We start from the raw sequence: 14,617 nt of genomic DNA on the forward strand, positions 1-14,617 counted from the left end.
CAACTGGATCCTGGACTTCCTGACGGGCCGATCCCAGGTGGTAAGGGTCGGTAACAACACATCCGCCACGCTGATCCTCAACACAGGGGCCCCTCAGGGGTGTGTGCTCAGCCCCCTCCTGTACTCCCTGTTCACTCATGACTGCATGGCCAGGCACGACTCCAACACCATCATTAAATTTGCCGATGACAACAGTGGCAGGCCTGATCACCGACAACAACGAAACAGCCTATAGGGAGGAGGACAGAGACCTGGCCGTGTGGTGCCAGGACAACATCCTCTTCCTCAACGTGATCAAGACAAAGGAGATGATTGTGGACTACAGGAAAAAGAGGACCGAGCACGCCCCCATTCTCATTGACGGGGCTGCAGTGGAGCAGGTTGAGAGCTTGCAGTTTCTTGGTGTCCACAGAACCAACAAACTAACATGGTCCCACCATGACAGTTGTGAAGCGGGCACGACAAAACCTATTCCCCCTCAGGAGACTGAAAAGATTTGGAATGGGTCCTCAGATTCTCAAATGGTTATACAACTGCACCATTGAGTGCATCCCGACTGGTTGCATCACTGCCTGGTATGGCAACTGCTCGGCCTCCGACCACAAGAGACTACAGAGTGTAGTGCGAATGGCCCAGTACATCACTGGGGCCAAGCTTCCTGCCATCCAGGACTTCTATACCAGGTGGTGTCAGAGGTAGGCCCTTTTAATTGTCAAAGACTCAAGCCACCCTAGTCATAGACTATTCTCTCTGCTACCACACGGCAAGTGGTACCGGAGCGCCAAGTCTCGATCCAAGAGGCTTCTAAACAGCTTCTACCCCCCAAGCCATAAGACTCCTGAACATCTAGTCAAATGGCTACCCAGACTATTCACATTGCCCCTCCCCCCACTCCCCTCTCCACACCACTGCCACTCTATGTTGTCATCTATGCATACTCACTGTAATTAACTCTACCTACATGTACATACTACCTCAACTAACCGGTGCCCCCGCACATTGATTCTGTACTGGCACCCCCTGTATATATTGTTATTTTTTACTGCTCCTCTTTAATTACTTGTTACCTTTATCTCTTATTCTTATCCATATTTTTTGAAACTGCACTGTTAGGGGCTGGTAACTAAGGATTTCCTTGTAAGGTCTACACCTGTTGTATTCAGCGCATGTGACGAATAAAATTTGATTTGATGTGGTACTAGAGTAGGGGCCTTGGCAGCAGCTAATTGCGGATCCATAATAAATAAAAAATACACTGATGATGAATATTGCTGTAGGGACTTGTTATGCAACCTAGGAAAGATGATTTTTAAGCGCTACATGCTTTAGCACTCGGCTGTCGTGTTCTGTGAGCTTGCGTGTCCTACCACTTCGAGGCTGAGCCATTGTTACTCCTAGACTTTTCCACTTCACAATGACAGCACTTAAAGTTGACCGGGACATCTCTAGCAGTGCACAAATTTGAGGTGGCATCATGGAAAAAGTGGCATCGTATGACAGTGCCATGTTGAAAGTCACTGAGCTCTTCAGTATAGCCATTGCCAATGTTTGTCTATGGAGATTGCATGACTGTGTGCTTGGTTTTATACACCTGTTAGCAATGGGCGTGGCTGAAATAGCCTCATTTGAAGGGGTGTCCACACTTTTAATTACAGTGCATTCAGAAAGTATTCAAACCCCTTAACGTTTTCTACATTTTGTGACGTTACAGCCTTATTCTAAAATGTATTAAATAGTTATTTTTCCTTCATCAATCTACACACAATACCCCATAATAACAAAGCAAAAACATGATTTTAGAAATGTTTGCAAATGTATTAAAAATACAAAAATGAAATATCACATTTACATAAGTTTTCAGAACCATTACTCAGTACTTTGTTGAAGCACCTTTAGCAGTGATTACAGCCTTGAGTCTTCTTGGGTATGATGCTACAAAATAGGCACACCTGTATTTGGGGAGTTTCTCCCATTCTTCTCTGCAGATCCTCTCAAGCTCTGTCAGGTTGGAATGGGAGTGCCGCTACATAGCTATTTTCAGGTCTCTTCAGAGATTTCCGATCGGGTTTAAGTCCAAGCTCTGGCTGGGCCACTCAAGGACATTCAGAGACTTGTCCCGAAGCCACTCCTGCGTCCTCCTGTGTACTTAGGGTTGTTGACCTGTTGGAAGGTGAACTCTCACCCCAGTCTGAGGTCCTGAGTGCTCTGGAGCAGGTTTTCATCAAGGATCTCTTTACTTTGCTCCATTCATCTTTCCCTCGATCCTGACTAGTCTCCCAGTCCCTGCCACTGAAAAACAGCATGATTCTGCCACCACCATGCTTAACCATAGGGATGGTGCTAGGTTTCATCCAGACGTGACGGTTAGCATTCAGGCCAAAAAATTTAATCTTGGTTTCATCAGACCAGAGAATCATGTTCTATTGGTGCCTTTTGGAAAACTCCAAGAAGGTTGTCATGTGCCCTTTTACTGAGGACTGCCTTCTGTCTGGCCACTGTACAACAAAGGCCTGATTTGGTGGAGTGCTGCAGAGATGTCTGTCCTTCTGGAAGGTTCTCCCATCTCCACAGAGGAACTCTGGAGCTCTGTCAGAGTGACCATTGTGTTGTTGGTCATCTCCCTGACCAAGGCCTTGCTCAGTTTGGCCAGACCGACAGCTCTAGGAAGAGTCTTGGTGGTTCCAAACTTCTTTCATTTAAGAATGATGGAGGCCACTATGTTCTTGGGGACCTTCAATGGTGCAGACCTTTATTGGTATCCTTCCTCAAATCTGTGCCTCGACACAATCCTGTCTCGGAGCTCTACGGATAATTATTTAGACCTCATGGCCTGGTTTTTGCTCTGACATGCACTGCCAACTGTGGGCCCTTGTATAGACTGGTGTGTGCTTTTCCAAATCATGTCAAATCAATTGAATTTACCACAGATGGACTCCAATTGTCACACCCTGACCATAGAGAGCCCTTGTTTCTCTATGGTGTAGTAGGTCAAGGCGTGTCTAGGGGGTATTCTAGTTTATAATTTCTGTGTTCTAGTTAAATTTTTCTATGTTGGTGTTTTGTATGATTCTCAATTAGAGGCAGCTGATGATCGTTGTCTCTAATTGGGGATCGTATTTAAGTAGCTATTTTTCCCACCTGTGTTTGTGGGATATTGTTTTGTGTTTGTGCCTGTGCACCATGTAGTCACGTTTAGTTTCACTTTTCAATAAATATGTGGAACTCAACATCCGCTGCGCCTTGGTCCCGTTCTTACGACAACCGTGACACCAATCAAGTTGCAGAAACATCTCAAGGATGATCAATGGAAACCGGATGTACCTAAGCTCAATTTCGACGGTCATAGCAAAGGGTCTGAATACTTATGCAAAAAAGGTATTTCTAAAAACTGTTTTTGCTTTGAATCAGTACAAAAGAGGGGTCATTCATAAAACTTCACCACAACAGACAATACACTGCTCTTTCCATGACATGGACTGACCAGGTGAATCCAGATGAAAGCTATGATCCCTTATTGATGTCACTTGTTAAATCCACTTCAATCACTGTAAATGAAGGGGAGGAGACAGGTTAAATAAGGATTTTAAAGACTTGAGACAATTGAGACATGGATTGTGTGGGTAAGACAAAAGATGTAAGTTCCTTTGAACGGGTTATGGTAGTAGGTGCCAGGCAGACCAGTTTTAGTTTGTCAAGAACTGCAAAGTTGCTGGGTTTTTAATGCTCAACAGTTTCCTGTGTGTCTCAAGAATGGTCCACCACCCAAAAGACATCCAGCCAACTTGACATAACTGTGGGAAGCACTGGAGTCAACATAGGCCAGCATCCCTGTGGAATACTTTTGACACCTTGTAGAGTCCATGCCCTGACAAATTTAGGCTGTTCTGAGAGTAAAAGGGGGTGTTTTGTTTTGTTTATTTATTTATTTAGTATATTGTTAACATTGAGTTAATTCTGAATTTATGCATCAATCCTGTCATGTATTGTCATGTTATGTCTTGTTCCTGTTCTTTCTCTTCTCTTCGTTTCCCCCTGCTGGTCGTATTAGGTTACCTTCTCTCCCTCTATCTCTCTCTCTCTCTATGGTCCCTTTCCTTCTCCCAGCTGTCCCTCATTCTCCTCTAACGACCTCGTTTACTCTCTCACACCTGTTCCCTCTTTTCCCTCTGATTAGGTCTCTATTTCTCTCTCTGTTTCTGCTTCTGTCTTTGTCGGATTCTCGTTTGCTTCGCCCTTGTTCTGTCCTGTCGTTATCTGCCTCTTCATTAGATGCTGCGTTTGATCAGGTGCCTCTGTCCTCTACGGCCCGCGCCTACCCGGAGGGACCTGCAGTCTGTTGCCGCTAGCCCTGCTATTCTCCTCTGCTGCTAGAAGGGGACTAGTCAACCGATACATCTGAAGAGGATTTATGTTTTCCCTGTGTTTGAACATTAAAAGACTCTGTTTCTGTTAAACCGCTTTTGGGTCCTCACTCACCGGCATAACAGAAGAATCCGACCAAGAATGGACCCAGCGACTTCGGATCCTCTCCACTCAGCCGTCGAGATCCAGGGAGCGATGCTAGGCAGACACGAGCAGGAATTGTCTGTTGCTCGACATGCCGTTGAGACCCTGGCTGCCCAAGTCTCCGACCTCTCGAAACATATTCACCATCTCCGCCTCGATCCACCGGCTACTTCCAGGGCTTCCGAGTCTCTGGAGCCCAGAATTAATAACCCGCCGTGTTACTCTGGGGAGCCCACTGAATGCCGCTCGTTTCTCACCCAGTGTGATATTGTGTTTTCTCTCCAGCCCAACACGTACTCCAGGGGCACAGCTCGTATCGCCTACGTCATATCTCTCCTTACTGGACGGGCTCGTGAGTGGGGCACAGCAATCTGGGAGGCGAGGGCTGAGTGTACTAACCAGTATCAGAACTTTAAGGAGGAGATTATACGGGTTTTTGATCGTTCTGTTTTTGGGGAAGAAGCTTCCAGGGCCCTGTCTTCCCTATGTCAAGGTAATCGATCCATAACTGATTACTCTATAGAGTTTCGTACTCTTGCTGCCTCCAGTGACTGGAACGAGCCGGCTTTGCTCGCTCGTTTTCTGGAGGGTCTCCGCGCGGAGGTAAAGGATGAGATTCTCTCCCGGGAGGTTCCTTCCAGCGTGGATTCCTTGATTGAACTCGCTATTCGCATAGAACGACGGGTTGATCTTCGTCACCGAGCTCGTGGAAGGGAGCTCGCGTTATCCGTTGCCCCTCTCTCCGCATCACTACCATCTTTCCCCACTGGCTCAGGTGCTGAGCCTATGCAGCTGGGGGGTATTCGCATCTCGACTAAGGAGAGAGAACGGAGAATCACCAACCGCCTCTGTCTCTATTGCGGTTCCGCTGGTCATTTTGTCATTTCATGTCCAGTAAAAGGCCAGTGCTCATCAGTAAGCGGAGGGCTACTGGTGAGCGCAACTACTCAGGTCTCTCCTTCAAGATCCTGTACTACCTTGTCGGTCCATCTACGCTGGACCGGTTCGGCAGCTTCCTGCAGTGCCTTGATAGACTCTGGGGCGGAGGGCTGTTTTATGGACGAAGCCTGGGCTCGGGAACATGACATTCCTCTCAGACAGTTAGGGGAGCCCACGGCCTTGTTCGCCTTGGATGGTAGTCCTCTCCCCAGGATTCAGCATGAAACGCTACCTTTACCCCTCACTGTCTCTGGTAATCATAGCGAAACCATTTCTTTTTTAATTTTTCGTTCACCTTTTACACCTGTTGTTTTGGGCCATCCCTGGCTAGTGTGTCATAATCCTTCTATTATTTGGTCTAGTAATTCTATCCTTTCCTGGAACGTCTCTTGTCATGTGAAGTGTTTAATGTCTGCTACCCCTCCTGTTTCCTCTGTCCCTTCTTCACAGGAGGAGCCTGGTGATTTGACAGGGGTGCCGGAGGAATATCACGATCTGCGCACGGTGTTCAGTCGGTCCAGGGCCATCTCCCTTCCTCCGCACCGGTCGTATGATTGTAGTATTGATCTCCTTCCGGGAACCACTCCCCCCCGGGGTAGACTATACTCTCTGTCGGCTCCCGAACGTAAGGCTCTCAAGGATTATTTGTCTGTAGCTCTCGACGCCGGTACCGTAGTCTCTTCCTCCTCTCCCGCCGGAGCGGGGTTTTTTTTTGTTAAGAAAAAGGACGGGACCCTGCGCCCCTGCGTGGATTATCGAGGGCTGAATGACATAACGGTTAAGAATCGTTATCCGCTTCCCCTTATGTCTTCAGCCTTCGAGATCCTGCAGGGAGCCAGGTTTTTCACTAAGTTGGACCTTCGTAAGGCTTACCATCTCGTGCGCATTAGGGAGGGGGACGAGTGGAAAACGGCGTTTAACACTCCGTTAGGGCACTTTGAATACCTTGAATTCTGCCGTTCGGCCTCGCTAACGCTCCAGCTGTCTTTCAGGCATTAGTTAATGATGTACTGAGAGACATACTGAACATCTTTGTTTTCGTTTACCTTGACGATATCCTGATTTTTTTCACCGTCACTCCAGATTCATGTTCAGCACGTTCGACGTGTCCTCCAGCGCCTTTTAGAGAATTGTCTTTATGTGAAGGCTGAGAAGTGCGCTTTTCATGCCTCCTCCGTCACATTTCTCGGTTCTGTTATTTCCGCTGAAGGCATTAAGATGGATTCCGCTAAGGTCCAAGCTGTCAGCGATTGGCCCGTCCCTAAGTCACGTGTCGAGTTGCAGCGCTTTCTCGGCTTCGCGAATTTCTATCGTCGTTTCATCCATAATTTCGGTCAGGTGGCAGCTCCTCTCACAGCCCTTACTTCTGTCAAGACGTGCTTTAAGTGGTCCGTTTCCGCCCAGGGAGCTTTTGATCTCCTCAAAGAGCGTTTTACATCTGCATCTATCCTTGTTACACCTGACGTCACTAGACAGTTCATTGTCGAGGTTGACGCGTCAGAGGTGGCGTGGGAGCCATTCTTTCCCAGCGCTCCCATTCTGACAACAAGGTCCATCCTTGCGCATATTTTTCTCATCGCCTGTCGCCGTCGGAACGTAACTATGATGTGGGAAACCGCGAACTGCTCGCCATCCGCTTAGCCCTAGGCGAATGGCGACAGTGGTTGGAGGGGGCGACCGTTCCTTTTGTCGTTTGGACTGACCATAGGAACCTTGAGTACATCCGTTCGGCCAAACGACTTAATGCGTGTCAGGCCCGTTGGGCGCTGTTTTTCGCTCATTTCGAGTTTGTTATTTCTTATCGTCCGGGCTCTAAGAACACCAAGCCTGACGCTTTATCCCGTCTCTTCAGTTCTTCAGTAGCCTCTACCGACCCCGAGGGGATTCTCCCTGAGGGGCGTGTTGTCGGGTTGACTGCCTGGGGAATTGAGAGGCAGGTAAAGCAAGCACTCACTCACACTCCGTCGCCACGCGCTTGTCCTAGGAACCTTCTTTTCGTTCCCGTTCCTACTCGTCTGGCCGTTCTTCAGTGGGCTCACTCTGCCAAGTTAGCCGGCCACCCCGGCGTTCGGGGTACGCTTGCTTCTATTCGCCAGCGTTTTTGGTGGCCCACTCAGGAGCGTGACACGCGTCGTTTCATGGCTGCTTGTTCGGACTGCGAGCAGACTAAGTCCGGTAACTCTCTTCCTGCCGGCCGTCTCAGACCGCTTTCCATTCCCTCTCGACCGTGGTCTCACATCGCCTTAGACTTTATTACCGGTCTGCCTTCGTCAGCGGGGAAGACTGTTATTCTAACGGTTGTCGATAGGTTCTCTAAGGCGGCTCATTTTATTCCCCTCGCTAAGCTTCCTTCTGCTAAAGAGACGGCACAAATCATCATAGAGAATGTTTTCAGAATTCATGGCCTTCCGTCAGACGCCGTTTCGGACAGGGGTCCGCAATTCACGTCTCAGTTTTGGAGGGAGTTTTGCCGTTTGATTGGAGCTTCCGTCAGTCTCTCTTCCGGTTTTCACCCCCAGTCTAACGGTCAAGCAGAACGGGCCAATCAGACTATTGGTCGCATCTTACGCAGTCTTTCCTTTCATAACCCTGCGTCTTGGGCAGAACAGCTCCCCTGGGCAGAATACGCTCACAACTCGCTTCCTTCGTCTGCGACCGGGCTATCTCCTTTTCAGAGTAGCCTCGGGTACCAGCCTCCTCTGTTCTCGTCCCAGCTCGCCGAGTCCAGCGTTCCCTCCACTCAGGCTTTTGTCCAACGTTGTGAGCGCACCTGGAAGAGGGTCAGATCTGCACTTTGCCGTTATAGGGCGCAGACTTTGAGAGCCGCTAATAAGCGTAGGACTAAGAGTCCTAGATATTGTCGCGGTCAGAGAGTATGGCTCTCCACTCGTAACCTTCCCCTTATGACAGCTTCTCGCTAGTTGACCCCGCGGTTCATTGGTCCGTTCCGTATTTCTCAGGTCATTAATCCTGTCGCAGTGCGACTTCTTCTTCCGCGACATCTTCGTCGCGTCCACCCGGTCTTCCATGTCTCCTGTGTCAAGCCCTTCGCGCCCCCGTTCGTCTTCCCACCCCCCCCCCCCCATCCTTGTCGAGGGCGCACCTATCTACAGGGTCCGGAAGATTTTGGACATGCGTCCCCGGGGCCGTGGTCATCAGTACCTAGTGGATTGGGAGGGGTACGGTCCTGAGGAAAGGAGACCGTTCTGGACCGTTCGCTGATCGATGATTTCCTCCGTTGCCGCCAGGGTTCCTCCTCGAGTGCGCCAGGAGGTGCTCGGTGAGTGGGGGGGGGTACTGTAATGTATTGTCATGTTATGTCTTGTTCCTGTTCTTTCTCTTCTCTTCGTTTTCCCCTGCTGGTCGTATTAGGTTACCTTCTCTCCCTCTATCTCTCTCTCTCTCTATGGTCCCTTTCCTTCTCCCAGCTGTCCCGCATTCTCCTCTAACGACCTCGTTTACTCTCTCACAGCTGTTCCCTCTTTTCCCTCTGATTAGGTCTCTATTTCTCTCTCTGTTTCTGCTTCTGTCTTTGTCGGATTCTCGTTTGCTTCGCCCTTGTTCTATCCTGTCGTTATCTGCCTCTTCATTAGATGCTGCGTTTGATCAGGTGCCTCTGTCCTCTACGGCCCGCGCCTACCCGGAGGGACCTGCAGTCTGTTGCCGCTAGCCCTGCTATTCTCCTCTGCTGCTAGAAGGGGACTAGTCAACCGATACATCTGAAGAGGACTTATGTTTTCCCTGTGTTTGAACATTAAAAGACTCTGTTTCTGTTAAACCGCTTTTGGGTCCTCACTCACCGGCATAACAAATCCAACCTCTACTAATGATTTTACTTATTCACAACACAGGTAATACATTTACATGAACTAAAGTGTTATGCAGGTGAATGAGGACCCAAAAGCGACTTAACGAAAACAGAGTCTTTATTCCAGTCTTAGACAAAAGCGATAATCCTGGATATTATCTAGGTGAAAGCAAAAACAGGAAAACTGAAATCCACTCGTCAGTAGAGAGGAATGACTGGAGACGCGACCACAGACTGCAGGTCGCTTCGGGAAGGCACCGGCCGTAGCTGACATTGACACCTGCTCACACGCAGCATCTGAAGAAGGTAAAACACGACAGGGCGGAACAAGGACACAGAACAGCGAACATCATACAAGGATCCGACAAGGACAGAAGCGGAAAACAGAGGGAGAAATAGGGACTCTAATCAGAGGGCAAAATAGGGGACAGGTGTGAAAAGAGTAAATGAGGTAGTTAGGAGAATGAGGAACAGCTGGGAGCAGGAACGGAACGATAGAGAGAGAGAGCGAGAGAGGGAGAGAGGGAGGGGGAGAGAGGGATAAAAAGAGGGAAAGAACATAATAAGACCAGCAGAGGGAAACGAATAGAAGGGAAGCACAGAGACAAGACATGATAACCAATGACAAAACATGACAGTACCCCCCCACTCACCGAGCGCCTCCTGGCGCACTCGAGGAGGAACCCTGGCGGCAACGGAGGAAATCATCAATCAACGAACGGTCCAGCACGTCCCGAGATGGAACCCAACTCCTCTCCTCAGGACCGTAACCCTCCCAATCCACTAAGTACTGGTGACCACGTCCCCGAGAACGCATGTCCATGATCTTCCGTACCTTGTAAATAGGTGCGCCCTCGACAAGGACGGGGGGAAGACGAACGGGGCGCGAAGAAAAGGCTTGACACAGGAGACATGGAAGACAAGGTGGACGCGACGAAGATGTCGCGGAAGAAGCAGTCGCACAGCGACAGGATTGACGACCTGGGAGACACGGAACGGACCAATGAACCGCGGAGTCAACTTGCAAGAAGCTGTCGTAAGGGGAAGGTTACGAGTGGAAAGCCACACTCTCTGACCGCGACAATACCTAGGACTCTTAATCCTACGTTTATTGGCGGCTCTCACAGTCTGCGCCCTGTAACGGCAAAGTGCAGACCTGACCCTCCTCCAGGTGCGCTCACAACGTTGGACAAAAGCCTGAGCGGAGGGAACGCTGGACTCGGCGAGCTGGGACGAGAACAGAGGAGGCTGGTACCCTAGACTACTCTGAAACAGAGATAGCCCGGTAGCAGACGAAGGAAGCGAGTTGTGAGCGTATTCTGCCCAGGGGAGCTGTTCTGCCCAAGACGCAGGGTTTCGAAAAGAAAGGCTGCGTAATATGCGACCAATCGTCTGATTGGCCCTTTCTGCTTGACCGTTAGACTGGGGATGAAAACCGGAAGAGAGACTGACGGAAGCACCAATCAAACGACAGAACTCCCTCCAAAACTGTGACGTGAATTGCGGGCCTCTGTCTGAAACGGCGTCTAACGGGAGGCCATGAATTCTGAACACATTCTCAATGATGATTTGTGCCGTCTCCTTAGCGGAAGGAAGCTTAGCGAGGGGAATGAAATGTGCCGCCTTACAGAACCTATCGACAACCGTAAGAATCACAGTCTTCCCCGCAGACGAAGGCAGACCGGTAATAAAGTCTAAGGCGATGTGAGACCATGGTCGAGAAGGAATGGGAAGCGGTCTGAGACGACCGGCAGGAGGAGAGTTACCTGACTTAGTCTGCGCGCAGTCCGAACAAGCAGCCACGAAACGGCGCGTGTCACGCTCCTGAGTAGGCCACCAAAACCGCTGGCGAATAGAAGCAAGCGTACCCCGAACGCCGGGGTGGCCAGCTAACTTGGCAGAGTGAGCCCACTGAAGAACAGTAGAGACAGGAACGAAAAGAAGGTTACTAGGACAAGCGCGCGGCGACGCAGTGTGAGTGAGTGCTTGCTTTACCTGTCTCTCAATTCCCCAGACAGTCAATCCGACAACACGCCCTTCAGGGAGAATCCCCTCGGGGTCGGTAGAAGCCACAGAAGAACTAAAGAGACGGGATAAGGCATCAGGCTTGGTGTTCTTATTACCCGGGCGATAAGAAATCACGAACTCGAAACGAGCGAAAAACAACGCCCAACGAGCTTGACGTGCATTAAGTTGTTTGGCAGAACGGATGTACTCAAGGTTCTTATGGTCAGTCCAAACGACAAAAGGAACGGTCGCCCCCTCCAACCACTGTCGCCATTCGCCTAGGGCTAAGCGGATGGCGAGCAGTTCGCGGTTACCCACATCATAGTTGCGTTCCGATGGCGACAGGCGATGAGAAAAATAAGCGCAAGGATGGACCTTATCGTCAGAATGGAAGCGCTGGGATAGAATGGCTCCCACGCCCACCTCTGAAGCGTCAACCTCGACAATGAATTGTTTAGTGACGTCAGGAGTAACAAGGATAGGAGCGGATGTAAAACGCTTCTTGAGGAGATCAAAAGCTCCCTGGGCGGAATCGGACCACTTAAAGCACGTCTTGACAGAAGTAAGAGCTGTGAGAGGGGCAGCAACTTGACCGAAATTACGAATGAAACGCCGATAGAAATGAGCGAAACCTAGAAAGCGCTGCAACTCGACACGTGACTTTGGAACGGGCCAATCACTGACAGCCTGGACCTTAGCGGGATCCATCTGAATGCCTTCAGCGGAAATAACAGAACCGAGAAATGTGACAGAGGAGACATGAAAGGCGCACTTCTCAGCCTTCACGTAGAGACAATTCTCTAAAAGGCGCTGGAGTACACGTCGAACGTGCTGAACATGAATCTCGAGTGACGGTGAAAAAATCAGGATATCGTCAAGGTAGACGAAAACAAAGATGTTCAGCATGTCTCTCAGTACATCATTAACTAATGCCTGAAAGACAGCTGGAGCATTAGCGAGACCGAACGGCAGAACCCGGTATTCAAAATGCCCTAACGGAGTGTTAAACGCCGTTTTCCACTCGTCCCCCTCTCTGATGCGCACGAGATGGTAAGCGTTACGAAGGTCCAACTTAGTAAAGAACCTGGCTCCCATGCAGAATTTCGAAGGCTGACGACATAAGGGGAAGCGGATAACGATTCTTAACCGTTATGTCATTCAGCCCTCGATAATCCACGCAGGGGCGCAGAGTACCGTCCTTCTTCTTAACAAAAAAAAACCCCGCTCTGGCGGGAGAGGAAGAAGGCACCACGGTACCGGCGTCGAGAGAAACAGACAAATAATCCTCGAGAGCCTTACGTTTGGGAGCCGACAGAGAGTATAGTCTACCCCGAGGGGGAGTGGTCCCCGGAAGGAGATCAATACAACAATCATACGACCGGTGAGGAGGAAGGGAGTTGGCTCTGGACCGACTGAAGACCGTGCGCAGATCATGATATTCCTCCGGCACTCCTGTCAAATCACCAGGTTCCTCCTGAGAAGAGGGGACAGAAGAAAGGGGAGGGATAGCAGACATTAAACACTTCACATGACAAGAAACGTTCCAGGATAGGATAGAATTACTAGACCAATTAATAGAAGGATTATGACATACTAGCCAGGGATGACCCAAAACAACAGGTGTAAAAGGTGAACGAAAAATCAAAAAGGAAATGGTCTCACTGTGGTTACCAGATACTGTGAGGGTTAAAGGTAGTGTCTCACATCTGATACTGGGGAGAAGACTACCATCTAAGGCGAACATGGGCGTGGGCTTCCCTAACTGTCTGAGAGGAATGTCATGTTTCCGAGCCCATGCTTCGTCCATAAAACAACCCTCAGCCCCAGAGTCTATCAAGGCACTGCAGGAAGCAGCCGAACCGGTCCAGCGTAGATGGACCGACAAGGTAGTACAGGATCTTGATGGAGAGACCTGAGTAGTAGCGCTCACCAGTAGCCCTCCGCTTACTGATGAGCTCTGGCTTTTACTGGACATGAAATGACAAAATGTCCAGCAGAACCGCAATAGAGGCAAAGGCGGTTGGTGATCCTCCGTTCCCTCTCCTTAGTCGAGATGCGAATACCTCCCAGCTGCATGGGCTCAGTCTCTGAGCCGGAGGGAGGAGATGGTTGAGATGCGGAGAGGGGGAACACCATTAACGAGAGCTCTCTTCCACGAGCTCGGTGACGAAGATCTACCCGTCGTTCTATGCGGATGGCGAGTGCAATCAAAGAGTCCACGCTGGAAGGAACCTCCCGGGAGAGAATCTCGTCTTTAACCTCAGCGTGGAGTCCCTCCAGAAAACGAGCGAGCAACGCCGGCTCGTTCCAGTCACTGGAGGCAGCAAGAGTGCGAAACTCTATAGAGTAATCCGTTATGGATCGATCACCTTGACATAGGGAAGCCAGGGCCCTGGAAGCCTCCTTACCAAAAACTGAACGATCAAAAACCCGTATCATCTCCTCTTTAAAGTTCAGATAATTGTTAGAACACTCAGCCCTTGCCTCCCAGATAGCTGTGCCCCACTCTCGAGCCCGACCAGTAAGGAGTGAAATGACGTAAGCTATCCGAGCTCTCTCTCTTGGGTTGGAGAGAGAACACAATATCACACTGGGTGAGAAAGGAGCGGCACTCAGTGGGCTGCCCAGAGTAACATGGTGGGTTATTAACCCTAGGTTCCGGAGACTCGGAAGACCAGGAAGTAGCTGGTGGCACGAGACGAAGACTCTGAAACTGTCCTGAGAGGTCGGAAACCTGAGCAGCCAGGGTCTCAACGGCATGACGAGCAGCAGACAATTCCTGCTCGTGTCTGCCGAGCATTGCTCCCTGGATCTCGACGGCAGTGTTGCGAGAATCCGTAGTCGCTGGGTCCATTCTTGGTCGGATCCTTCTGTTATGCAGGTGAATGAGGACCCAAAAGCGACTTAACGAAAACAGAGTCTTTATTCCAGTCTTAGACAAAAGCGATAATCCTGGATATTATCTAGGTGAAAGCAAAAACAGGAAAACTGAAATCCACTCGTCAGTAGAGAGGAATGACTGGAGACGCGACCACAGACTGCAGGTCGCTTCGGGAAGGCACCGGCCGTAGCTGACATTGACACCTGCTCACATGCAGCATCTGAAGAAGGTAAAACACGACAGGGCGGAACAAGGACACAGAACAGCGAACATCATACAAGGATCCGACAAGGACAGAAGCGGAAAACAGAGGGAGAAATAGGGACTCTAATCAGAGGGCAAAATAGGGGACAGGTGTGAAAAGAGTAAATGAGGTAGTTAGGAGAATGAGGAACAGCTGGGAGCAGGAACGGAACGATAGAGAGAGAGAGCGAGAGAGGGAGAGAGAGGGATAGAAAGAGGGAAAGAACCTAATA

The sequence above is a fragment of the Oncorhynchus gorbuscha genome, linkage group LG09, assembly GCF_021184085.1.
Source record: "Oncorhynchus gorbuscha isolate QuinsamMale2020 ecotype Even-year linkage group LG09, OgorEven_v1.0, whole genome shotgun sequence".
NCBI classification, from domain to species: Eukaryota; Metazoa; Chordata; class Actinopteri; order Salmoniformes; family Salmonidae; genus Oncorhynchus; species Oncorhynchus gorbuscha.